Raw genomic sequence first — 20,644 nt, 5'->3', positions numbered from 1 at the left:
CTCCAATATAGCTCGGATAAGATCGGCTATCATTATGTTCAAGAGGGGGTTCCTTGCTGATTTTTATCTCTCGTGAACGGGGAGGGGGGAGGGGGGTAGGAGGTTCCTTGCAGAGGATTGTCTCACGGGAATGGCGTAGAAATTTTTTAACACAGGAAGTATATACTTACCCAAGACAACTACCAATTTATTACAATATTCCCATACATAAAAAATTCATGATGAGAGAACCAACAAAAAAAGCTCCGACTGAAGCATAAAAAAGGAGAACATACTCCAGTTTACTTAACAACTCTGAGTGACTCATTCTGCCGTCCAAAGTATCTTTAAAAATGTTACCCAAAGTTTTGGCATCCGAAGATATTCTCGCTCTTTAAATATTTAATGCACTTATCAGTCCCACAAGCTCCCCCAACTGGGATTCACTCTCAACTACTAGTCCATAGCTTTAAGTCGCTCAAAACGATCCACTGCCCCTTGTTCATTCTCACTCACTAATTCAGCCCGACTCATTGTCATCATCAAATGGCTATAAGCACTATGGGACTTAACATTCATTGTCATTATCTCTCCGTGTCTCTCCAACTGTAACTCTCATGTGTCTCCTAGTCACAGTATCCTTCGCTCTTTCCCACTACTATTGCCTATTCTCACTGTCATTGTCTTTCTCTGGCTCTCTCTTACTACTGCTACTTCATTCGCTCTTTCTAACTCCTGCTGCCTCTTCTCACTGTCACTACATCTCTCTTCCTCGTTGTCATTTCCATAGACTTGTTTCTTACTATCAATGGCTCCCACACGCTTCCAATTTCTGCTTCTCATTATTCTCCTCCGGCTGGTACTGTGTCCTCCACTCTTTTCCTGACACCGTTCTGCCATTGTCTCCTATGCTCTTTGTATACCACAACCACTCTCTACTGTCTTCTAGTATTCAGTACTTTTCCATCTCTTTCCGAATGTCTGTGTCTCCTTCTAGACTACTGGCATTAAAATTGCTACACCACGAAGATGACGTTCTACAGACGCGAAATTTAACCGACAGGAAGAAGATGCTGTGATATGCAAAATGATTAGCTTTACAGAGCATTAACACAAGATTGGCGCCGGCGGCGACACCTACAACGTTCTGACATGAGTAAAGTTTCCAACCGATTTCTCATACACAAACAGCAGTTGACCGGCGTTGCCTGGTGAAACGTTGCTGTGATGCCTCGTGTAAGGAGGAGAAATGCGTAACATCACGTTTTCGACTTTGATAATGGTCGGATTGTAGTCTATGGCGATTCCGGTTTATCGTATCGCGACATTGCTGTTCACGTTGGTCGAGATCCAATGACTGTTAGCAGAATATGGAATCGGTGGGTTCAGCAGGGTAATACAGAACGCCATGCTGGATCCCAACGGCCTGGTATCACTCGCTGTCGAGATGACAGGCATCTTATCCGCATGGCTGTAACGGATCGTGCAGCCACGTCTCGATCACTGAGTCAACAGAAGGGGACGTTTGCAAGACAACAACTATCTGCACTAACAATTCGACGACGTTTTGCAGCAGCATGGACTATCAGCTCAGACAGCATGGCTGCGGTTACCCTTGGCGCTGCATCACAGACAGGAGCACCTGCAATGGTGTACTCAACGACGAACCTGGGTGCACGAATGGCAAAACGTCATTTTTTCGGATGAATCCAGGTTCTGCTTACAGCATCATGACGTCCCATCCGTGGTTGGCGACATCGCGGTGAACGCACATTGTAAGCGTGTATTCGTCATCGCCATACTGGCGTATCACCCGGAGTGATGGTGTGGGGTGCCATTGATTACACGTCTAGGTCCCCTCTTGTTCGCAATGATGGCACTTTGAACAGTGGACGTTACATTTCAGATGCTTTATGACCCGTGGCTCTACCCGTCATTCGATCCCTGCGAAACCCTAAATTTCAGCAGGATAATAGATGACCGCATGTTGCACGTCCTGTACAGGCATTTCTGGATACAGCACATTCTCCAGATCTGTCACCACTTGAAAACGTCTGATCAATGGTAGCCGAGCATCTTTGTCGTCATAATACGCCAGTCACTACTCTTGATGAACTGTGGTATCGTGTTGAAGCTGCATGGGCAGCTGTACCTTTACACGCCATCCAAACTCCTCACTGTCCAGGCGTATCAAGGCCATTATTACGGCCGGAGGTGGTGGTTCTGGGTACTGATTTTTCAGGATCTATGCATCCAAATTGCGTGAAAATGTAATCACCATTCAGTTCTAGTATAATGTATTTGTCCAACGAATACCCGTTTACCATCTGCATTTCTTCTTGGTGTAGCAATTTTAATGGCCAGTAGTTTATTACAACATAAAAAGCGCGTATTCGTTCACTCACCAAAATCATTAGGATTTTTCAAAGATGCTGAAGGTGCTGAGGAAAATGTAATGAAGCAGCTGTTGTACTACTTCCAGGGCTTTTGAATAAATTGTTGTATATCCACATTTTATATGCTCCCATGGGAGTATTTTCCAGCTGGTTCCCTTCTTTTTACTGCAAGGTATGACTCTCACCTGAAAAGAAGACTGGAGTACAGAATAATTATGATAGGTTGCTAACGTGAAATTGAAATAACGAAACACTATATAATTTTGCACCACAGACCAGATTTCATGTGCACAAAAATTTTGGGTGTTACTTCAGTACTACCAAAACATGGAATTCCCAGACTCACATGATGACAACGGGGATACAACATATTTCGCTGTGCTACGTAACTGTACAAACTACGTTTTTGCCTGACAGCTGATTTTTACATTCGTATTTTACATGTACAGATACTGTAAATGTGAACCTCTGTATCTCGGAAATGGATAGAGATATCTCGATAATTTACAAGGTAGTTAGATACAGGAATCCTACGAATATCTGACTACAATTTCACCCATTTGCTATGCTAAGCCGTCTTGGAATCCGCAGCTCGATTTTGGTACCCAAAAACCATATTTTTCGGATTTTCTCAGGAACGGCCCATTAACTAAATTGTGGCTCTTTATGCTAATTAAGGCGCGTCGTGGATCACATGTAATGCATAAAGAACAAATCGATTGCTCCATTTGTCTAAGATGGAGGAATAGTGTAGTATTCAGATTTTGACGCTGTACTTTAGGACAATTACATAAGCCCTATCCTTCTGTTGGGCATACAAAGAGTCCCAAGACCAAGGACTATCCGAAACACGTGACTCTGCCCTTCTCTCACTAACAGAATTTAGTTACGGACGATGGCAATGGAAGACAGCATGGAAGGCAATGGAAGATGGCATAACATAAGCCACCTGATAAATGAAGTATTAAAGAATGGCTAAACTTTCCAGTAACTCAGACGTAGAGGCAGAATTAGACAATATTCTACTTAAATATAGTAAAGATCCATTAAATAACAGCAATGAAGCAGTATAATTACGAAAAATCGGACGTCAATGAATAAAATGAATTGCTGGACCCCAAAGCACCAGTCAGTATTTAAATGAAACGCCAAAGCCATTAAATGACTAATGAAAATTATATAAAAACTATTTTCCTAAAACACAAGACACTAGTTAATATTTAAGGCGGGTAGATTATTGTTAAGCTCTACTAAGCTAATTTAATGGAATAGAAACCGCCTTGAAGAACACTGGCCAGAATGACACAAAAGGAACCGTGCATGTAATCTGCAGAATGATATGATGGAAAGTACCTCTTGCTCATACTGAAAGTTAGTCAAGCTGCTCAGTAACGTGACGCAGAAATAGCTAATGTGTGCCAGTTTTCAAAACACAAAGTACGGCCTTAATCTCACAAGACTAAAAACAGTGACATAAGCAGATACTTCACTTATATCTACATGATTTCTGTGCAATTCACGAGAAAGGGCCTGCAAGAGAGTTCATCGTACTATTTTACATTTACTTCTCTATCTTTCCGCTCTTGAAAAGCGCACGGGAAGAAATGAAGCACTCTCTACAGCTGCCGGTAGTAAGATGTAACTTATACCATAACGTCTTAACAGATGCCCTAATATCCTGTTACTTATTTTTCTCAGTGTTTTCAATATATTCCTCATTCTGCGGAGAACCTCGTCATTGCGTACTCTATCACTCCACAGAATTCTCGACGTTCTTCTGCAGCAACAGATCCTCTTCTTTTCAAGTTTTCTCACGGTCCGTATTTCACTACCATGCACTGCTGTGCTTCAAACGTACATTCCGAGGAATTTCTTCTTGAAACTTAGATCTGTGTTTGGTACTAGCACAATTCTCTTAGCCAGGAATGTTCTTTTTGCCAGTGCTTGTCTGCTTCTTATGTGCTCCGAGCTCCAGCCATCATGCGTTATTTTGGTCCATAGGTAGCAGAATTCCTTAACTGCATCTATTTCGTGATCTCCTCATGATCAGTTCCTCTCTTTTCTGACTTCTACTACTTCTCATTACTATCGCGTTTCTTCGATTTATTTTCAATCGATATTCTGCGCTCATTAAACTGTTCATTTTATTCAGCAGGACCTCTCATTCCTCTTTCACTTTCACTCAGGATAGCAATGTCATGAGCTATTCACGTCATTGTTACCCTTTCACCTTGACATTTAATTCCGCTCTTCAACTTTGCTTCTGTTTCCGTCATTGCTTCTTCAATGAATGGACTGAAAAGTAAAGGTAAAAGACTACATAACTGTCTTAAACGATTTCTAATTCGAACCCTTCTGTCTTCGTCTTCCACACTTCTTTTCCCGCACTTGGCTATTGTACATACTGCGCATTACTCTTCTTTCCCTATAGCGTTCCGTTCTTTTTCTCAGAATTTGATCATCTTGCACCATTTGACAATACTGAACGTTTTTGCCGGGTCGACAAATCCTATGAAGGTTTCTTGATTTTTTTTTAGTCTTCCTCGCATTATCAAGTGCAGCGTCAGGACTGCCTCTCTGGTGCCTTTACCTTCCCTAAACTCAAACTGATCGTCACCTAACACATTCTCAATTTCGTTTTCCGTTCTTCTGAATATTATTGTTGTCTGCTGCACGGATGCATGATGTGTTAGGTTGATTGTACGATAATGTTTCCTTAAACACCCCCGATACGTGACACTTACAGGTTATAGCGTAATATTCTATATCAATAACAGTAGACGATCTTGTTGTAGGACTACTTCAGTAATTTTTTTAATCACATATGGATCAAACCCGATTATCTTACATCGTCTAAATAAAAGCCCGTTCTCTTCACAGCATTAGTTCCATTTTACTGTTGTGTCCCTACATCTCGGCTATTTCGTGGCAGTTTTCATGATTAACTGCCTCAGCTATTCCCCCTCCCCCCCCCCCCCCCGCACTTCCAGCTATTCCTTCAACCTCTGCTATAAGAAAAAATTAGAGGAACGAGCTATAAGATTCCACCTATTTTTGGACTGTGAGTTCTACACTCTCTGGTTTTTGCTCTTGGAGCAAATTTTGCTGCAATTTTAAGAGCAAGTTACACACTTGCCATGCTGTTACATCCCAGGATGATACGCTTTGGAACTGCCCGATCTGTTTTAATTACGCTGCTTATCGTATTATTTGCGAACTTGGCAATGAAGAGAGGAAGAGGAAGATGAGTATGGTGAGGAAGGCTGTTATAGTTTTGATGAAGGGTAGTGTAACAAAATGGTAACAGTGACATGAGTTAAACTGATGTATACGTTTTAGTAAACCAAAATACCAAAACACATGGTACTGTACACAACATCAGATTCGATAGACAGAAAAGGTTGGATGATTTTAACTTACAGGTAACAACCGAAGAGATGTAATGGTTTTACAGATTAAGAAATAGGGGAGCCACAGGCTTATGCAATCTATAGTTCAAAATAAAATCTCCTAAAAGGAGGTAAACAGACTGTAATCTTCAAAATTATGATAAAATTCTCAGGGCTACCATCGCTCATAGGCAATGCTATCTCTTTTACAGACCATCAAGTTACAGCAGAGGCAATAAATATATTGCGTTAGATAAAAGTAGTAGATCATTATTGCGAGATGATGAGATACATATCGGTGTGGGAGAAAACAATTACGTACTTGAAGTTTTGAGATTGCAACACAGCCACCAGTGAATCGTCAGCACTCTTCGATTTAGTTCACTGATATAAGCTAAATTAATTGGTAGACATATTCGTTTTCTTGCCACCTGTGGGTAATAATTCACTGGTAACGAAATAATGTATGGTGTAGAGAATCCTTACGAAGGATCAATTGTTGCTTAGAATTTATTATGACTGTCGAAAATGACACAATGCAAAACTCAATTTCAGATTTCATGTAAGAACATTATATCATTTGAAAGAGCCCCACGAAATGTGCGTTTAGTAGATTTGGAAACATTTCACTTAATCACTGAACTGAGTGTGATTTTGCAAATGAAAGATCCTGAGAACAAATGGCAAACGAGAATTGAAATTGTAGGTTGAATTATAGATCCAGTTTTAAGAGTTCACCTTCATGGAAGGTTGGAACATAATATAATGGATATGTGAACCGTACCCTGCCGAGCCACTGCACGGCTGCATCTACTCTCAAATTCAAGAAAGACAGAGGCTGCTTTTTTTTGACACCGAAAATCAGACTTGGCTTATCATCATGCATTCATGCATTAGGCAGTGGTGGGAAATTTTTACCACAAAGTTTTGATAATCGATATAAGACCAATCAATGTAAACGTTTTTGTGTCTTACGCCTGCATTGAGGTACGGAGGCAACATATGCATTTGCGATTGTGCTACACTTTTTTCTGAATACACGTACCTTAAGAGTTGAATTTGTATTTGAGATAATGCATCCGGCCATTGTTGCTGGAGTATCACAGACAGTATCCTAGTCATTTTATTCACTGTCATTGTTTAACACTTCCATCTTTCCTTTTCCAGACCGTACATATCAGTAGTATTAATAAAGATTTTGTTTGCCTAGCAATTATTTGTAATCGAAGAAAGGAGGATTTCTTCTGTTCCCATGCTGCAGAACTTGAAGCATCTGCGTTAGGTCCCTAATGCACTAAAATGCTCTCAGCATTGGAGCAGAGCGGGTGGCATTCAAGTTTGAGGGCACGACTCATCAATACCAAAGGTGGAGTTGCAGTGTTGGTTTATCTGAAGGACAGTAACGTATATCTAGCATCAAGATATCCGACTCTCAATGACGGTGAACCTGGCTTTCTGAACTGTGGCTTCACTTGTCGCAGTAGGGTGAACAACACGGACACAATGGGTTACAAAATTAGTAGTTAAAACCACATAATTTAGTTTTATTTTTCATACATGTCAAGTAGTAAACAGTGTACATGAAAATGTATATTATTATTCATAACGTATCATGTACTGGGACCATAAGAAACATCAAAATTCGCTCCCTAAAAGAGTATTGTTGGATATCCTTACTTTCAGGACTGCTCGTTTTGCAAGGTTTGCAGGAGAACGTGTGTGAAGTTAGGAAGGCAGGAGATGAGGTACTGGAGCAAGTAAAACTCCGAGGACAGGTCGTGAGTCGTGCTGTGGGCACATCACTACGACGTAGGAGCCTGTCATAGTGGGTATCACATCTCGGTGAATGAGGAAGTCATATTTTATAATGCCACTAACAGCTCTCACTGCCCTCACCGTACCCTTATCTTGCTGCTCCAAATTGGTCAGATAGGAGCTGCTATCATGGTGTTCGAGAGGGCGTTCCTTATTGATTTATATCTGACGTGAATGAAGGGTCACAAGCTAAGTTTTAACTTTGGTGGATGCTCTAGAAATTTTGTAACACGTGCAGTACGTACTTAACCAAGACGACGATCTGTTTACTGCGATTTTCTATTCCCAAACATCTAACATTTTCGTGCTGAAGAGAACCGTTGAATTCAGTATGAGAGAAGTGTCATAAGAATGCTTCTATTTTGCTCTTGTATATTTTAAAATCCTGAGTGAAAAGTGGGGTACCTCCTGTGTCATTCTACCCTTCTCGCACCTTTAAAAATATTACCAGAAGATTTGGCAAGCTGACAAATTCACGCACATTTAAATATGCAATGCACGTCTCAGTCCCACAAGCTCCCTTAACTGGAACTCACTAACACCCATCGCTGAAAGCCGCTCTACGTCACTCCTAACCATCCACTACCCACTGCCCATTTTCATTCGCTAATTCAGCCCGACTAATTGTTATTATCCCTTTGTGTCCCTCAAATTGCTGCCCCGTGTCTCGCAGTCTCCTTCATTCTGTCCTACTACTCTCACTGTCGCTGTCTCCCTCTAGCTCTTTCTTTATTCTACTACCTCATATATTACTGCCCACTGCTACTGTCTCTCCTCACTGTCACTACCTTTATCTTCCTTGTTGTCATTGCCATAAACGTGTCTCACATTACCACAGGCTCTCCTTCACTTAAACATTCTCTGTCTCTTTATTCCTTTATCAATCTCATCGTGTCCTTCACTTTTTACCTTCCACTCTTCTGATACAGTCAACTATGTTGGACTGCCTCTGTGTTCCTCTCTTTCTCTCACAATGCCGTTGTCTTTTTAGCTTCTTATATGTGACAACCACCGTCTGCTACCTTCCATTATTTATAACTTTTCCACCTCTCTCCCAACGCCGTTGTCTCCTTCTCTGTGAGCACACAAAAATGCAAATATGTTTGTATGCCTAAATATTTGGGAACATTTTTAAAGGTGCTGCGATAAACAGAATGAAGAGTCTTTTAATAAATAATATATATTCGTATTATTTTTGCTCCTATAAGATCATTTTCCGCTGGTTCCCTTCTTTTCCCTGCTACAGAAAGGGGTGTCATATATAAAGAGAGTAACTTAGGAGGCAGGGTATTTTTGGTAACTTATTTATGTGAAATCGAATTACGAAACACTATACAAATCTGCAACAAAGAACATATTATGTGCCCAAATGTCTTGCATGTGAATGCAGTACTATCACACCACGGGTGATAGCGCAGGCACCTTAGAGCGTATGTCACTGTGTATCTTATATACTGTGTTCATGCATGAAACCTGATTTTACTTGCGCATTTTACTTGTACAGGTATGGTAAATTTGAAGGTCTGTATCTTGGGAATCGATAAAGATATCTAGGCAATTTCAAGAATGCTCGAGATCGATATCTTAGAAATATACAGTTAAAGTCAATTTGCTATCCATAGTCGCATCTGATTCACCTCTCGATTTTGGTACCCAAAAACCATATGTTTCGTGTTTTCTTAGTAGCTGCCGATGAGCTACGTGATGGCTCCGTAAGCCAATTAAAGTGCTTCGTGGGTCACATGTAAAGCAAAAAGAATCAACCAGTCAGCTCTATTTGCCTAAGCTGGAGTAAAATTGTAATATTCAAACTTCGACGCTGTACTGTAGGATAATTACATTATCGCGATCCTTCTGTGGCGTTCAAATGGCTCAAATGGCTCTGAGCACTATGGGACTCAACTGCTGAGGTCATAAGTCCCCAAGAACTTAGAACTACTTAAACCAAACTAACCTAAGGACATCACACACATCCATGCCCGAGGCAGGATTCGAACCTGCGACCGTAGCGGTAGCGCGGTTCCAGACTGTAGCGCCTAGAACCGCTCGGCCACTCCGGCCGGCTGTTGCGTTCACAAACAGTCCCAAACCCATGGGCTATTCATTACACTTGACCCTATCTTTCTGTCACTAATAAAAAAAAAACTAAAAACTAAACTCCTCCCTAACAGGCCATGATGGCTCAACGGTACCGACCGGGTTCTAGGTGCTACCATCTGGAACCGCGCGACCGCTACGTCGCAGGTTCGAATCTTGCCTCGGGCATGGATGTGTGTGATGTCCTTAGGTTAGTTAGGTTTAAGTAGTTCTAAGTTCTAGAGGACTGATGACCTCAGAAGTTAAGTCCCATTGTGTTCAGAGCCATTCGAACCATTTTTTTGAAACAGGGGTTCCAGCACAGGACGTCAGGGTAAAGGTTAAAACGAAACATACAGACTGGAACTCTGTGTAAATCTATTGTGCACGAGTACAAATGGAACAAAAGCGAATTAGAATCTACTGCTGTCTTTGAGAAAAGTCCTACAGTGTATACACACAGCACTGCCAACGACTGAGAAGGTGACGAATGCATTGCCATTAATGTGTGTCACCTTCGCAGAAACGTCATGAGGACAATCGCTCTGTTTGCAAACTGGCTCACACACAATGGTTTCCGATACAATGGAGTACGTCCGAATTCGCTTGGACTGAGGTCTGATGATGTGGTTGGCTAGGGGAGGATCCATGTTGCAGCACATCCGACCTCATAATGAATTGTTCAAATGGCTCTAAGCACAACGGGACTTAACATCTGAGGTCATCTGTCCCCTAGACTTAGAACTACTTCAACCTAACTACGCTAAGGACATCACACACATCCACGCCCGAGGCAAGATTCGAACCTGCGACTGTAGCAGCCGCGTGGTTCCGGACTGAAACGCCTAGAACCGCTCGACTACAGCGGCCGGCCTCATAATGAATGTTTCAGGCGCTGTTACTCACGTGCAGTCGCAAAATGTACTTTTATTTCGGAAATCTTTGAATCGGGCTTTGCAATGTACACTCCTGGAAATGGAAAAAAGAACACATTGACACCGGTGTGTCAGACCCACCATACTTGCTCCGGACACTGCGAGAGGGCTGTACAAGCAATGATCACACCCACGGCACAGCGGACACACCAGGAACCGCGGTGTTGGCCGTCGAATGGCGCTAGCTGCGCAGCATTTGTGCACCGCCGCCGTCAGTGTCAGCCAGTTTGCCGTGGCATACGGAGCTCCATCGCAGTCTTTAACACTGGTAGCATGCCGCGAGAGCGTGGACGTGAACCGTATGTGCGGTTGACTGACTTTGAGCGAGGGCGTATAGTGGGCATGCGGGAGGCCGGGTGGACGTACCGCCGAATTGCTCGACACGTGGGGCTTGAGGTCTCCACAGTACATCGATGTTGTCGCCAGTTGTCGGCGGAAGGTGCACGTGCCCGTCGACCTGGGACCGGACCGCAGCGACGCACGGATGCACGCCAAGACCGTAGGATCCTACGCAGTGCCGTAGGGGACCGCACCGCCACTTCCCAGCAAATTAGGGACACTGTTGCTCCTGGGGTATCGGCGAGGACCATTCGCAACCGTCTCCATGAAGCTGGGCTACGGTCCCGCACATCGTTAGGCCGACTTCCGCTCACGCCCCAACATCGTGCAGCCCGCCTCCAGTGGTGTCGCGACAGGCGTGAATGGAGGGACGAATGGAGACGTGTCGTCTTCAGCGATGAGAGTCGCTTCTGCCTTGGTGCCAATGATGGTCGTATGCGTGTTTGGCGCCGTGCAGGTGAGCACCACAATCAGGACTGCATACGACCGAGGCACACAGGGCCAACACCCGGCATCATGGTGTGGGGAGCGATCTCCTACACTGGCCGTACACCAGTGGTGATCGTCGAGGGGACACTGAATAGTGCACGGTAGATCCAAACCGTCATCGATCCCATCGTTCTACCATTCCTGGACCGGCAAGGGAACTTGCTGTTCCAACAGGACAATGCACGTCCGCATGTATCCCGTGCCACCCAACGTGCTCTAGAAGGTGTAAGTCAACTACCCTGGCCAGCAAGATCTCCGGATCTGTCCCCCATTGAGCATGTTTGGGACTGGATGAAGCGTCGTCTCACGCGGTCTGCACGTCCAGCACGAACGCTGGTCCAACTGAGGCGCCAGGTGGAAATGGCATGGCAAGCCGTTCCACAGGACTACATCCAGCATCTCTACGATCGTCTCCATGGGAGAATAGCAGCCTGCATTGCTGCGAAAGGTGGATATACACTGTACTAGTGCCGACATTGTGCATGCTCTGTTGCCTGTGTGAATGTGCCTGTGGTTCTGTCAGTGTGATCATGTGATGTATCTGACCCCAGGAATGTGTCAATAAAGTTTCCCCTTCCTGGGACAATGACTTCACGGTGTTCTTATTTCAATTTCCAGGAGTGTATTCAATTTTATTACGGATATGCTACACGTTCCCACGACTTACTATAGTTGCCATGCCTTATCGAGTGGCAGTAGTTTAAACAAACGATTTGAGACTGTATAAGTGTTTACGACGTTTATTGTTAGAGGCGGACACAAGGAAACGTTTCAGTTCATAAACAACACTGTTAAGCTTGTACACAGACAAGAAGTGGAAAACCATCTCGGAATGTGCTTCGCTATATCAGTGGGACATACAACGTCTGAGTAGAGTGTTTCAAGTGTAACTGGTGTAGACAATATGAAACTGTCACTGGTATGCAGCGGCGTCATTCACCCCTCTCGTAGTCGCTTGTAGAAGGTTCACGTCAGTGAGTTGGAGAGCGACTGTGCACGCTCGAACCCTCTGAGAGGGGTCGCATTCATATAAGGTGTAGAAAAAAAGCCTTGAGGCGGGAAAAGAGAACTAATTTCAGTTTTTAGATTAATATCCCTATTTGAAACAGCTCGTAAATTGGAATGCAACAGGAATTGTGTCACAAAATATCGTTCCCTGGTGTCTAGAATAAGAAATAACTGGGTAGTACGCTGGCGGCATCTGCAAACGTTGTTGTTGTCTTGGAAACGTCCCCATCTGTTGACTCATGGATCGAGACGTGGATGCACGATCCGTTACAGCCATGCGGATAAGATGTCTGTATGCCTGTCATCTCGACTGCTAGTGATACTAGGCCGTTGGGACCCAGCACGGCGTTCCGTATTACCCTCCTGAACCCACCGATTCCATAATCTGCTAACAGTCAGTGGATCTCGACCAACGTGAGCAGCAATGTCGCCATACGATAAACCGCAATCGCCATAGACTACAATCCGACCTTTATCAAAGTCGGAAACGTGATGGTACGCGTACCTCCTCCTTACACGAGCCATCACAACAACGTTTCACCAGGCAACGCCGGTGAACTGCTGTTTGTGTATTATAAATCGGTTAGAAACTTTCCTCACGTCAGCACGTTCTAGGTGTCACCACCGGCGCCAACCTTGTGTGATTGCTCTGAAAAGCTAATCATTTGCATACACACCATCTTCTTCCTGTCGGTTAATTTTCGCGTCTGTAGCACGACATCTTCGTGGTGTAGCAATTTTAATGGCCAGTAGTGTACAAAAATTTACATTAAAACTAGCGATCTGTCCCAGTTCCACACTTGTAGCACTGTATATATACGGCCAAACGACTTGTCTGGCATAGTGGTGGTAAATTATACGCACGAACGTTCCTCCTGAGTCAGACTGTGTATTAGTAAAGACGGAAACAAAATGCCTACTGTGGTTTCTGAGATTAGCCTCACATCCTCACCTGAGCGAAGCTGCGCGTCCACATGGGTAATCCACGTGCTCCGAATTCGTGTTAGCACACGAAATCCTCAACGATTGTACTACCGTGGCTTTAGTAAATTAAGTTGTTGGTACTTCCTTTAAAAACAGTGCGCCGTCAGGAAACGCAGTACTTAATGGAAGCTGGCCCTTTGGTCTATTCATGTGATTCGCTAATACAGTTTGGGCAGGTTACTTGAACTGATTCAAATTCTATTCTCATTCTGCGACTGGAAATCCATTTGCATCCACCTTTATTGTTGCACGTCAAGCCCTCCTGCTGGCCACAGACTGTGACACAGATTGACGTCAGGATCTACTGTGGAACTGAAACTGAAATTTTGCTTTGAATGTTGTGTAATTTAAAGAGTTGGTTAAGTGATAGTAATCTGAGAAAACAAAGCCTAGCCTGAAGTGTGCCATCGAGCCTGATACTTCTCTGTAATGCCCAATACTCTGGAACTTGAGTAGATGAAGAGGGGAGCATCATTAATTACTGGCACTACTGGCCAAATGTGAGAATTTGTCTTAGATTGATGGGTTAATAACACTTATCCACTCACCTGCCCTTGAGATTCACATGTCTTAATGGCTTTCTGATAGTTTATTCTGAAGAATTACGAAAGAAAATTAACCCAAATGTGAATCGTTCTCGTGATATCAATGTCCGTACCACATTCTCCTTAAAGCAATAAATTACATTAAATTTGAATGTTGACCTAGCCCCGAAGTTACATTTAGTTGAAAGTGACCAAAAAGTAGGAATGCACGTGAAACATAATGCCATTTGTTCCAGTCCTCTAAAGTCGTTTTCCGTTGACCTGTAAAATTTCTGAATACACTAGATAATAAAATTGAATGAGGGGTTTGCTTGGCCTGTTAGTAACATTCCAGAGCGTCACTGCCCAGCATAGGCTTAATGTGGTGTCACCGCCAGACACCACACTTGCTAGGTGGCAGCCTTTAAATCGGCCGCGGTCCGTTAGTATACGTCGGACCCGCGTGTCGCCACTGTCAGTGATTGCAAACCGAGCGCCGCCACACGGCAGGTCTAGAGAGACTTCCTAGCACTCGCCCCAGTTGTACAGCCCACTTTGCTAGCGATTATCCACTGACCAAATACGCTCTCATTTGCCGAGACGATAGTTAGCATAGCCTTCAGCTACGCCATTTGCTACGACCTAGCAAGGCGCCATTACCAGTTACTATTCACGCTGTAAAACATGTACCGTCAAGAGCAATGTTCACCATTTATGGATTAAAGTTAAGTATTCCACAGCTACATCCTTTTTTTTCTAGTCAAATTTCCTTGACCTGTTGCAGACCTCACGCCAGCCTGCGTGAGGTAAAACGCGTGCCTTTCGGCTTCCTCTCATACAGGGTTGGCTCTCTTGCCAATCCACAACACTTGCCACAATTGCAATCGTTGGGACTAACAGCCCCAAATGATGTAAAAACCGTAAGTACTCTTCACTTAATTATTTTGGTCAGGTTAATATTCCTTTCCAATGGCACAACTCTTCTGCTCAATTTACCCAACCAGGAGCATCCGTCCAGTTACAACGAGTGCCTTTTACTCGGATTATCTTCTCAGGATTAGCCTAATCTCCTCTACCATTGTTAGATTTTGAAGCCTGTAATCAACCATACAGTGAGCTTCCTGGTACAAAAGAAAGCAGTTACGTCCAACCACAAAAATTTAGACAACGGAATTAGGGGGAGAGAGTCAGTAAACCTCAGGGGTAACAGATAAGTACGCAATGGAAGTAGCCGATCAAATACGCGGAGAGAATGGGCTACGCTCAGTGAGCAGTATACTACGTAAACAAATAACAGCCGGCCGGAGTGGCCGAGCGGTTAAAGGCGCTACAGTCTGGAACCGCGCGATCGGTACGGTCGCAGGTTCGAATCCTGCCTCGGGCATGGATGTGTATGATGTCCTTAGGCTAGTTAGGGTTAAGTAGTTCTAAGTTCTAGGGGACTGATGACCTTCCCATAGTGGTCAGAGCCATTTCCTTTGTCAAGCTGCTCTTAGGACATCAGATCAGACCTAACCCATCAGAGATCTTACCAAAATCAATTATTTTCTTTGCAATTTTAAAATTCGGAGTGCAGTCTTTCCTCATCATTTCCAATGTCTAGCTAAAAATTCACAGTGAAATAAAATATCTCAAAGATATTCATCTGAAATTCTTATTGTTTACCTGCATAATACTTAACGTAACGTAATACACAAAATGCCGGCCGCTGTCGTCGAGCGGTTCTAGGCGCTACAGTCTAGAGCCGCGCGACCGCTACGGTCGCAGGTTCGAATCCTGCCTCGGGCATGGATATGTGTGATGTCCTTAGGTTAGTTAGGTTCTAGGGGACTTATGACCAGAGCAGTTGAGTCCCATAGTGCTCAGAGCCATTTGAACCATTTGAACCAAATAACAAACTAACTGTCACGCAGGCGGCTAGTTCGAAAAATTAGCAACTCACAAATAATGCAAACTTGAAGTAATCCACTGGATATCTGCCTTACCAAAATTAATACCATTTTACAAACGTACGATGTGTGTGAGGCAAGTAATGAGACTGGCAGCACTGCGAGCGGTCTTTCAATGCTGTGCTTTTTCTACTTGTGAGGACCGGTGTGTTTAGCCCTTCCACATACTCTGATTTCGGCTCTGTACAGCCATTACGTGATTTTTGAGAGCGTTATCACTGAAGTTGTATTTGTGTTGTGCGTTACGGAAATGGATGAGCGGAGTTTAGTGCAACGTTTAGCAATCACAGTTTGTGTTAAACTTGGGGAATCAGCGAGTGTCATATTTCAAAAGTTTAAACAGACCTATGGTAAACATTCCTTATGAGGAGCACAAGTTTTTTGCTGGCAGAAGTCATATTCTTGAAAGGCAGAGAACAAGTGAGACTTTCATCTTCAAAAACAGACGAAATCGTAGAATGTGTTGGTGTTCTTGTGACGTCAGGCCGACATTTAAATATAAGGAAGATGAGTGACCTGTTAAACCTCAACACTTTCACCGTACATCAAACTTTAACTCTGGTTATGCATATGTGAAAGGTTTGTGCCGGAATTGTGCCTAAAACCTCACAGCTGAGCGGAAGAACAGTCAAAGGAATAAGTGGTTTGATCTTATCCAGTGGTTTATAAGTGACCAGGAATGGTTCTCTCGTGTAGTCACATGTGTTCCATACAGCAGTCTTGAGTACGATGCTGAGAGAAAATGGCGCAATGAGGAGCGGCGCACCGAGACATGTAATTACCTAAAGGAGCCCGACTGACCAAATCAAAGATAGAGACAATGCTGACTGGTTTTTTTTGACAGTAGGGATATCACGCATAAAGAATTTGTTTCTTCAGGAAAATTGGCGACCAAGTGTTTTCAAAATATGTTCTTGAAAGGCTCAGAAAAAGGTTGAACCGAGTGAGACTGGACATAGCATGGAAGTGGATTCTGCATCAAGACAACGTCCCATGTCATACACACACTTCCATCACAGAATTTCTGACCTCAAAAGGCTTTGCTGTCGTCTCCCCCCCCCCCTCCCCCAACCACCCCTAATAACTTTATCTGAGTCCTTTTAACTTTTTCCCTTGACCGAGATTGAAAACTATCTGAAAAGCACGTCAGCACGTCATTTTGTGACTCTGGAGTACATTCAGAAGAATGTGACTGACGGCTTCAACGCACTGCCAGTTGAAGCCATTCAGCGCTGCTACCGAGATTGCGAATAACGTCTTCACCAGCGTGTAGTTCCCGAAGAGAGCTTCTTTGAAGGGGAAAATATTGTTCTTTTGGATAAATAAAAACTTTGCTAGGCAAAAATTCAGCCTGGTTATGTTTTTCACACTCCTGGTATTAAAGGCCTGACGAACGTCACCAAATGGACTAAAGCTTAACATGTGTACCTGATAAATGAAGCATAAAATAATGGATAAACATGTAAGTCACAGATGTAGGCGGAGTTGAACACTTTTCTACTTATACAGAGAACAAAGGAATTAAAAATATGAGTTTGGCAAGCTCTGGAGGCATGAAATGGCACACTAACAAAACATCGGAGGCCAATAAATATTGTCAATATGGCAAGCACCAAACACAAATCGATATTCAAATGAAATGCCTAATCCACCAAAAGACTGATGAACATTGAAAAAACACTGTTTTCGGAAAACGCAGGACATTTGTTAATATTTAAGGCGGGTAGATTTTAGTTAACTCAACAGTAACTGGCCTCGAAATTTACTTTAATGAAAGAGTAAACACCTTAATGAGAAAAGACCAGAATAACACAGAAGGAATAGGGCCGGTAATCAACAGAATGATATAAAGAAAAGCATCCTCGTGCATCTTACAAGCGAGCCACGCCGCTCGGTAATGTGAAACATTAATACATGCCTAGCATCGAAGCACAAGCGAGTGTCTTCAGTTCTCAACCCAAGACCAGAGTAACGCCATAAGTTACAAGTACACCTACATCTACATTATTAGTTAGCTAATCGTAATCAACTGCCTGGCAGTGGTTTCATCGAACCACCTTTCAGATACTTTTCTGCTGTATTACTTTTGAATAGGTCTCGGGAAAAAAAGAAGTTGGAACTAAACAACCGTAATACAGTTGGTGACTAAATCAATGCGCGTTACCAAGAGGCCTTGTAGTTTTCTCTAGTGCCATGAAAGTTGTTCCGTAATGTCTTGATCTACACTCCTGGAAATTGAAATAAGAACACCGTGAATTCATTGTCCCAGGAAGGGAAAACTTTATTGACACATTCCTGGGGTCAGATACATCACATGATCACACTGACAGAACCACAGGCACATAGACACAGGCAACAGAGCATGCACAATGTCGGCACTAGTACAGTGTATATCCACCTTTCGCAGCAATGCAGGCTGCTATTCTCCCATGGAGACGATCGTAGAGATGCTGGATGTAGTCCTGTGGAACGGCTTGCCATGCCATTTCCACCTGGCGCCTCAGTTGGACCAGCGTTCGTGCTGGACGTGCAGACCGCGTGAGACGACGCTTCATCCAGTCCCAAACATGCTCAATGGGGGACAGATCCGGAGATCTTGCTGGCCAGGGTAGTTGACTTACACCTTCTAGAGCACGTTGGGTGGCACGGGATACATGCGGACGTGCATTGTCCTGTTGGAACAGCAAGTTCCCTTGCCGGTCTAGGAATGGTAGAACGATGGGTTCGATGACGGTTTGGATGTACCGTGCACTATTCAGTGTCCCCTCGACGATCACCAGTGGTGTACGGCCAGTGTAGGAGATCGCTCCCCACACCGTGATGCCGGGTGTTGGCCCTGTGTGCCTCGGTCGTATGCAGTCCTGATTGTGGCGCTCACCTGCACGGCGCCAAACACGCATACGACCATCATTGGCACCAAGGCAGAAGCGACTCTCATCGCTGAAGACGACACGTCTCCATTCGTCCCTCCATTCACGCCTGTCGCGACACCACTGGAGGCGGGCTGCACGATGTTGGGGCGTGAGCGGAAGACGGCCTAACGGTGTGCGGGACCGTAGCCCAGCTTCATGGAGACGGTTGCGAATGGTCCTCGCCGATACCCCAGGAGCAACAGTGTCCCTAACTTGCTGGGAAGTGGCGGTGCGGTCCCCTACGGCACTGCGTAGGATCCTACGGTCTTGGCGTGCATCCGTGCGTCGCTGCGGTCCGGTCCCAGGTCGACGGGCACGTGCACCTTCCGCCGACCACTGGCGACAACATCGATGTACTGTGGAGACCTCACGCCCCACGTGTTGAGCAATTCGGCGGTACGTCCACCCGGCCTCCCGCATGCCCACTATACGCCCTCGCTCAAAGTCCGTCAACTGCACATACGGTTCACGTCCACGCTGTCGCGACATGCTACCAGTGTTAACGAATGCGATGGAGCTCCGTATGCCACGGCAAACTGGCTGACACTGACGGCGGCGGTGCACAAATGCTGCGCAGCTAGCGCCATTCGATGGCCAACACCGCGGTTCCTGGTGTGTCCGCTGTGCCGTGCGTGTGATCATTGCTTGTACAGCCCTCTCGCAGTGTCCGGAGCAAGTATGGTGGGTCTGACACACCGGTGTCAATGTGTTCTTTTTTCCATTAGCAGGAGTGTATGTACTTATCATCCTCTTCCTTCTTCTTCTCAGTGTTTTCCATATATTCCTTTCCCTGCTTATTCTGTGCTGTCCACCGAATTCTCAGCATGCTTCTCTAGCACCACGTCTCCAATGACTCGATTCTCTTCTTTTCCAGCTTACGAACAGTATACATTTCACTACCTTACAATGCTGTGTTCCAAACGTACATTCTCAGAAATAACTTCTTGAAATTGTGGTCTACGTTCGTACTAGCAACTTCTGTTGCTAGGAATGCCCTTTCTGTCAGTGCTGGTCTACTTTTTATATCCTTCTTGCTCCATGCGTCTTGGGTTATTTTACTGCAAAGATAGAGTATCAGCCATCCTAACGTTAAGTTCCTTTGTGTTCTCACTTCAGCTACATGTACTACGTTGACATGTCTTCAATTTACCTTCAACTGATACACTGTACTCATTAAAGCATTCGACCATGTAATTCTTCTTCACTTTCACTCAGGACATCAGAGTCAACAGCGATTCTCATCGTTGATATCTATTAATCACACTCTTGAATTTTTCTTTATCCTGTCCCTACTTTTTCGACGTACGTAAGGGCGAAACACTACATCTCTGTCTTACACCCTTTTTAATGTGAACACCTCGATCTTGGTCTTTTCCTCTTCTTTTCCTGTCTTGGCTCTTGTACATACTCTATATTACCTGTCTTACCCTACAGGTTACCCCTATTTATTTAATAATTTAAGCATCTTGAACCATTTCACATATTGAAACGCTTTTTTCCATGTCGACAGATCCTATGAAAATTTCTGAACGTTTCTTTAGACTGGCTCCCATCATCAACCGCAACGTCCGAACTGCCTGTCTGGTGCCTTTGCTTATCCTGAAGATAAACTGACCGTCCTGTAGCAGACCCTCAATTTGGTTTTTCATAGTTTATATTTTCTTGTCAGCAACTTGGATCCATGAGGTATTAAGCTAATTGTGCGATAATTCTCCATAAACACACCGAAAACGTGTCATTTCCAAGTTTTAGCGTAGTATTCTACATTAAGATGAGTAAAAGATATTGCTGAAGGACTGCTTCCGTAAAAAGATTTTTTTCTAAAGTGAGGCCCAAGCCCGATGGTCTG

The sequence above is a fragment of the Schistocerca cancellata genome, chromosome 6 (genome assembly GCF_023864275.1).
Source record: "Schistocerca cancellata isolate TAMUIC-IGC-003103 chromosome 6, iqSchCanc2.1, whole genome shotgun sequence".
NCBI classification, from domain to species: Eukaryota; Metazoa; Arthropoda; class Insecta; order Orthoptera; family Acrididae; genus Schistocerca; species Schistocerca cancellata.
The sequence above is the reverse complement of the archived record's forward strand: the minus strand, read 5'-3'. Positions refer to the sequence as shown.